At 56.1% G+C, this 7,500-nt stretch overlaps 2 non-coding genes and 1 pseudogene across 2 annotated transcripts; all 3 read left to right on the top strand.

The window, feature by feature from the left end:
• The first annotated feature begins 2,741 nt into the window (after window positions 1-2,741).
• LOC126313491 (small subunit ribosomal RNA) lies at window positions 2,742-4,634 on the top strand. The gene has a single exon (XR_007555179.1). It is a non-coding gene; the product is annotated as a small subunit ribosomal RNA (ribosomal RNA).
• Window positions 4,635-5,001: 367 nt separating this feature from the next.
• LOC126313477 (5.8S ribosomal RNA) lies at window positions 5,002-5,156 on the top strand. The gene has a single exon (XR_007555167.1). It is a non-coding gene; the product is annotated as a 5.8S ribosomal RNA (ribosomal RNA).
• A 188-nt stretch (window positions 5,157-5,344) lies between these two features.
• The window catches only part of LOC126313603 (large subunit ribosomal RNA), a 4,759-nt pseudogene continuing 2,603 nt past the window's right edge, over window positions 5,345-7,500 (top strand).

Here is a 7,500-nt window from a genome sequence, read left to right as displayed (position 1 = left end):
TATCGCTTAACCTAACTGTGGTTGTACCACATTATCGCTTAACCTAACTGTGGTTGTACCACATTATCGCTTAACCTAACTGTGGTTGTACCACATTATCCCTTAACCTAACTGTGGTTGTACCACATTATCGCTTAACCTAACTGTGGTTGTACCACATTATCCCTTAACCTAACTCAAGTTGTCCCTTAACCTAACTCAAGTTGTCCCTTAACCTAACTCAAGTTGTCCCTTAACCTAACTCAAGTTGTCCCTTAACCTAACTCAAGTTGTCCCTTAACCTAACTCAAGTTGTCCCTTAACCTAACTCAAGTTGTCCCTTAACCTAACTCACGTTGTCCCTTAACCTAACTCACGTTGTCCCTTAACCTAACTCACGTTGTCCCTTAACCTAACTCACGTTGTCCCTTAACCTAACTCACGTTGTCCCTTAACCTAACTCACGTTGTCCCTTAACCTAACTCACGTTGTCCCTTAACCTAACTCACATTGTCCCTTAACCTAACTCACGTTGTCCCTTAACCTAACTCACGTTGTCCCTTAACCTAACCCACGTTGTCCCTTAACCTAACCCACGTTGTCCCTTAACCTAACCCACGTTGTCCCTTAACCTAACCCACGTTGTCCCTTAACCTAACCCACGTTGTCCCTTAACCTAACCCACGTTGTCCCTTAACCTAACCCACGTTGTCCCTTAACCTAACCCACGTTGTCCCTTAACCTAACCCACGTTGTCCCTTAACCTAACCCACGTTGTCCCTTAACCTAACCCACGTTGTCCCTTAACCTAACCCACGTTGTCCCTTAACCTAACCCACGTTGTCCCTTAACCTAACCCACGTTGTCCCTTAACCTAACCCACGTTGTCCCTTAACCTAACCCACGTTGTCCCTTAACCTAACCCACGTTGTCCCTTAACCTAACCCACGTTGTCCCTTTGCCTAACATAGTTCACTGCTCGGAATCTCTGGTGTCGTTGTTATCCTCATGTAGATGTCTTGCGAGTGTTGCTTACTTTCCACATATTCCCGCTATCCACTGTCAATTGTACTGCAATAGGGCTATATCGCCCCCCCCCCTCCCTCTGTCCCCCTCTTTGTGTCTCTGTCCTCTCAAGCTGGTCGGTCTGGCGTTTGAGTGTTAAATGAGCCTCGCAGCTGTTCAGTTGCATTCAGATGTCGACGCCCTCAGTGTACGTCGTGGTATGGTCTGTGTCCATTGTCCGCTGATGTCGTACGCGTAACCCACACGCTGTACCGATCATCGGTCGTTACGTACAGAGTGAAGTAGTGTGATACGTGTGACCGTACGCTGGCTGTGCCCAACGGTGTCGAATCTCAATTTCCATATGTTGTGCTCGATGCTACTTGTCTCGTCTCCCAATAACAGCTAGGTTGCACTGTGGTACGCCGTAGAGGCGTGTGGGAGGAACGTACGAACGCATTGTATGTCACCCTGGGTCGCTGGGGGTGGTGGTGCGGTGAGTCAGGTCAGGTCAGCGTGAGCCGTCTGATGTAGTGACGCGTGTATTCCGACTTTGTCGTATTGCCTCACACAAAGTGCTACCCTGGTGGACCGCGTTCCATATCTGGGACATGCCGCAGATGCCGGTTGACAGTGGATCGCGGAAGGGACATCGCATACGTGCGCGGGCCACCTTCCACGTGTTCTCTTCTGCACATGTCGCAGTGTGTATGTGGTCTGATGTAGCGTGTCGTGACACATGACATCCTGGCATGCAAGAATTGTTGAATTCGCAAATGTAGGTGGACATCTACGTTTACTGCCCAAGATACGCAAATGAACTGGAAATCCGTTGTTGAGCGGTTGTTCACGCTGGAGGTGAATCTGTGATGGCGACGATCGGTACAGCTATTAACCGGTTGTTTCAGCGGTACCCGCCACATCCACACACGTGACTAGGCCCATGTGGGTATGAAGCGATACGCGGCGGTGGCTTGGTGGGACTGTTCCCGGCCGGTGAAGGGGGGCCGCCCGGCGTGTTGGCCGCGCGCTGCGTGGGCGCACTCGCAACAGGCGGCTGGTGGGGGGCGCCGAGTGGCAGGAGCGCCAGCCGACGGGCCCGGCAGGCGGCGCAGCTACGCTGCGGCGCACCCTGCACGCGGCGCCTGGCGGCCAAAGTTGGTTCAGCCGAGCCCGGTGCGAAGCGCGGTGGACATCTGCAGTGTGCTGGTCTGATTGAGGACTGTGTGCGTTGAGGATGCGCCGCCGCCTGGCACTCGGCCCCGCGACGCCGTCTGCTGCTCGGTCGCCCCAGCGGTTCTCGCAGGTGGTTTGTATCGCAGTTGTGCGGACGTGTTGGCGCGTGCGCTGTGCTGGGAGAGTTCGCTTCTGCACCCAAGTGGGGCTTTGCCCTTGTGTGGCGCTGGCGTTGGAGCTGCCGGTCACCATAGGTGGCGCGTGTTGTCTCCCGCCGGCAATGCCACGACAGCACGCTCCCGGGCCTCTGTCGGCAGCGGCAAGCTCAGTTGGGAGCAAGGGTGTTCGCACTAAAACCGTCTACTCGCCTAACTCCGGGTGATTGCGCCTCTCTCGAAACCGACCAAGTACCTAGGACGGCGCTGCGCGCCGCCGGGACCTGAGAGGGTTTCGAGGTGTATCGTGCAGGGGAGCTCGGCCTCCTCCTGTTTGCAGAATAATTGAGCGGACGCTTGCGTGTTCGCGCGGGCCCCCGGGACACACTCCCGGGCGGCCGGCTGCTCAGCTCTAGTTGACGCAGCTCCCTGGTTGATCCTGCCAGTAGTCATATGCTTGTCTCAAAGATTAAGCCATGCATGTCTCAGTACAAGCCGCATTAAGGTGAAACCGCGAATGGCTCATTAAATCAGTTATGGTTCCTTAGATCGTACCCACGTTACTTGGATAACTGTGGTAATTCTAGAGCTAATACATGCAAACAGAGTCCCGACCAGAGATGGAAGGGACGCTTTTATTAGATCAAAACCAATCGGATTGGCTTGTCTGGTCCGTTTGCCTTGGTGACTCTGAATAACTTTGGGCTGATCGCACGGTCCTCGTACCGGCGACGCATCTTTCAAATGTCTGCCTTATCAACTGTCGATGGTAGGTTCTGCGCCTACCATGGTTGTAACGGGTAACGGGGAATCAGGGTTCGATTCCGGAGAGGGAGCCTGAGAAACGGCTACCACATCCAAGGAAGGCAGCAGGCGCGCAAATTACCCACTCCCGGCACGGGGAGGTAGTGACGAAAAATAACGATACGGGACTCATCCGAGGCCCCGTAATCGGAATGAGTACACTTTAAATCCTTTAACGAGTATCTATTGGAGGGCAAGTCTGGTGCCAGCAGCCGCGGTAATTCCAGCTCCAATAGCGTATATTAAAGTTATTGCGGTTAAAAAGCTCGTAGTTGGATTTGTGTCCCACGCTGTTGGTTCACCGCCCGTCGGTGTTTAACTGGCATGTATCGTGGGACGTCCTGCCGGTGGGGCGAGCCGAAGGGGTGCTTTCGCGTCCCGAGGCGGACCCCGTTTAAATCCTACCAGGGTGCTCTTTGTTGAGTGTCTCGGTGGGCCGGCACGTTTACTTTGAACAAATTAGAGTGCTTAAAGCAGGCAAGCCCGCCTGAATACTGTGTGCATGGAATAATGGAATAGGACCTCGGTTCTATTTTGTTGGTTTTCGGAACCCGAGGTAATGATTAATAGGGACAGGCGGGGGCATTCGTATTGCGACGTTAGAGGTGAAATTCTTGGATCGTCGCAAGACGAACAGAAGCGAAAGCATTTGCCAAGTATGTTTTCATTAATCAAGAACGAAAGTTAGAGGTTCGAAGGCGATCAGATACCGCCCTAGTTCTAACCATAAACGATGCCAGCCAGCGATCCGCCGCAGTTCCTCCGATGACTCGGCGGGCAGCCTCCGGGAAACCAAAGCTTTTGGGTTCCGGGGGAAGTATGGTTGCAAAGCTGAAACTTAAAGGAATTGACGGAAGGGCACCACCAGGAGTGGAGCCTGCGGCTTAATTTGACTCAACACGGGAAACCTCACCAGGCCCGGACACCGGAAGGATTGACAGATTGATAGCTCTTTCTTGATTCGGTGGGTGGTGGTGCATGGCCGTTCTTAGTTGGTGGAGCGATTTGTCTGGTTAATTCCGATAACGAACGAGACTCTAGCCTGCTAACTAGTCGCGTGACACCCTTCGTGCTGTCAGCGATTACTTTTCTTCTTAGAGGGACAGGCGGCTTCTAGCCGCACGAGATTGAGCAATAACAGGTCTGTGATGCCCTTAGATGTTCTGGGCCGCACGCGCGCTACACTGAAGGAATCAGCGTGTCTTCCTAGGCCGAAAGGTCGGGGTAACCCGCTGAACCTCCTTCGTGCTAGGGATTGGGGCTTGCAATTGTTCCCCATGAACGAGGAATTCCCAGTAAGCGCGAGTCATAAGCTCGCGTTGATTACGTCCCTGCCCTTTGTACACACCGCCCGTCGCTACTACCGATTGAATGATTTAGTGAGGTCTTCGGACTGGTACGCGGCATCGACTCTGTCGTTGCCGATGCTACCGGAAAGATGACCAAACTTGATCATTTAGAGGAAGTAAAAGTCGTAACAAGGTTTCCGTAGGTGAACCTGCGGAAGGATCATTACCGACTAGACTGCATGTCTTTCGATGTGCGTGTCGTGTCGCGCAACACGCTACCTGTACGGCAGTGGCCGTGCGCCGCGTGCGGAACCACGCGTGCCTCTCAAAACTAGCGGAAGTGTTGTTGTTGTTGTTGTGTGGTACGAGCGCTGAAGCCCTGGAGCGGCTGGCCTGCGGTACCTGGCGCCTGGCGCCGGTTTTGAATGACGTTCGCCCGAGTGCCTGTCCGCTCCAGTGTGGAGCCGTACGACGCCCATCGGCTGTGAGGCCGTTGGACACAAAAAAATAGTGGAACAGGGGCCGTCAGACGCCTCAGCCCCGCAAATGCTACTGTCTTGAAAGAGACAGTGGGAGACTGAAAAGGAAAAGATCACCCAGGACGGTGGATCACTCGGCTCGTGGGTCGATGAAGAACGCAGCAAATTGCGCGTCGACATGTGAACTGCAGGACACATGAACATCGACGTTTCGAACGCACATTGCGGTCCATGGATTCCGTTCCCGGGCCACGTCTGGCTGAGGGTCGGCTACGTATACTGAAGCGCGCGGCGTTTGTCCCGCTTCGGAGACGTGGGAGTGTCGTGGTCGCCTGTGTGGCCGGCCGCGTCTCCTTAAACGTGCGATGCGCGCCCGTCGCCTGGCGGTTCGCATACCGGTACTTTCTCGGTAGCGTGCACAGCCGGCTGGCGGTGTGGCGTGCGACACCTCGTACAACGACCTCAGAGCAGGCGAGACTACCCGCTGAATTTAAGCATATTACTAAGCGGAGGAAAAGAAACTAACAAGGATTCCCCCAGTAGCGGCGAGCGAACAGGGAAGAGTCCAGCACCGAACCCCGCAGGCTGCCGCCTGTCGTGGCATGTGGTGTTTGGGAGGGTCCACTACCCCGACGCCTCGCGCCGAGCCCAAGTCCAACTTGAATGAGGCCACGGCCCGTAGAGGGTGCCAGGCCCGTAGCGGCCGGTGCGAGCGTCGGCGGGACCTCTCCTTCGAGTCGGGTTGCTTGAGAGTGCAGCTCCAAGTGGGTGGTAAACTCCATCTGAGACTAAATATGACCACGAGACCGATAGCGAACAAGTACCGTGAGGGAAAGTTGAAAAGAACTTTGAAGAGAGAGTTCAAAAGTACGTGAAACCGTTCTGGGGTAAACGTGAGAAGTCCGAAAGGTCGAACGGGTGAGATTCACGCCCATCCGGCCACTGGCCCCCGCCCTCGGCAGATGGGGCCGGCCGCCCGCGCGGAGCAATCCGCGGCGGGGTCGTGTCCGGTTGCCTTTCCACTCGCCGCGGGGTGGGGCCGTTCCGGTGTGCGGTGGGCCGCACTTCTCCCCTAGTAGGACGTCGCGACCCGCTGGGTGCCGGCCTACGGCCCGGGTGCGCAGCCTGTCCTTCCGCGGGCCTCGGTTCGCGTCTGTTGGGCAGAGCCCCGGTGTCCTGGCTGGCTGCTCGGCGGTATATCTGGAGGAGTCGATTCGCCCCTTTGGGCGCTCGGGCTCTCGGCAAGCGCGCGCGGTTCTTCCCGGATGACGGACCTACCTGGCCCGGCCCCGGACCCGCGCCGCTGTTGGCTCGGGATGCTCTCGGGCGGAATAATCGCTCCCGTCAGCGGCGCTTCAGCTTTGGACAATTTCACGACCCGTCTTGAAACACGGACCAAGGAGTCTAACATGTGCGCGAGTCATTGGGCTGTACGAAACCTAAAGGCGTAATGAAAGTGAAGGTCTCGCCTTGCGCGGGCCGAGGGAGGATGGGGCTTCCCCGCCCTTCACGGGGCGGCGGCCTCCGCACTCCCGGGGCGTCTCGTCCTCATTGCGAGGTGAGGCGCACCTAGAGCGTACACGTTGGGACCCGAAAGATGGTGAACTATGCCTGGCCAGGACGAAGTCAGGGGAAACCCTGATGGAGGTCCGTAGCGATTCTGACGTGCAAATCGATCGTCGGAGCTGGGTATAGGGGCGAAAGACTAATCGAACCATCTAGTAGCTGGTTCCCTCCGAAGTTTCCCTCAGGATAGCTGGTGCTCGTACGAGTCTCATCCGGTAAAGCGAATGATTAGAGGCCTTGGGGCCGAAACGACCTCAACCTATTCTCAAACTTTAAATGGGTGAGATCTCCGGCTTGCTTGATATGCTGAAGCCGCGAGCAAACGACTCGGATCGGAGTGCCAAGTGGGCCACTTTTGGTAAGCAGAACTGGCGCTGTGGGATGAACCAAACGCCGAGTTAAGGCGCCCGAATCGACGCTCATGGGAAACCATGAAAGGCGTTGGTTGCTTAAGACAGCAGGACGGTGGCCATGGAAGTCGGAATCCGCTAAGGAGTGTGTAACAACTCACCTGCCGAAGCAACTAGCCCTGAAAATGGATGGCGCTGAAGCGTCGTGCCTATACTCGGCCGTCAGTCTGGCAGTCATGGCCGGTCCTCGCGGCCGGCCGCGAAGCCCTGACGAGTAGGAGGGTCGCGGCGGTGGGCGCAGAAGGGTCTGGGCGTGAGCCTGCCTGGAGCCGCCGTCGGTGCAGATCTTGGTGGTAGTAGCAAATACTCCAGCGAGGCCCTGGAGGGCTGACGCGGAGAAGGGTTTCGTGTGAACAGCCGTTGCACACGAGTCAGTCGATCCTAAGCCCTAGGAGAAATCCGATGTTGATGGGGGCCGTCATAGCATGATGCACTTTGTGCTGGCCCCCGTTGGGCGAAAGGGAATCCGGTTCCTATTCCGGAACCCGGCAGCGGAACCGATATAAGTCGGGCCCCTCTTTTAGAGATGCTCGTCGGGGTAACCCAAAATGACCCGGAGACGCCGTCGGGAGATCGGGGAAGAGTTTTCTTTTCTGCATGAGCGTTCGAGTTCCCTGGAATCCTCTAGCAGGGAGAT

Source organism: Schistocerca gregaria, unplaced genomic scaffold (assembly GCF_023897955.1).
Source record: "Schistocerca gregaria isolate iqSchGreg1 unplaced genomic scaffold, iqSchGreg1.2 ptg000483l, whole genome shotgun sequence".
Lineage (NCBI taxonomy): Eukaryota > Metazoa > Arthropoda > Insecta > Orthoptera > Acrididae > Schistocerca > Schistocerca gregaria.
Note: the sequence above shows the minus strand (reverse complement) of the source record. Positions and strands in the feature narration are given on the sequence as shown.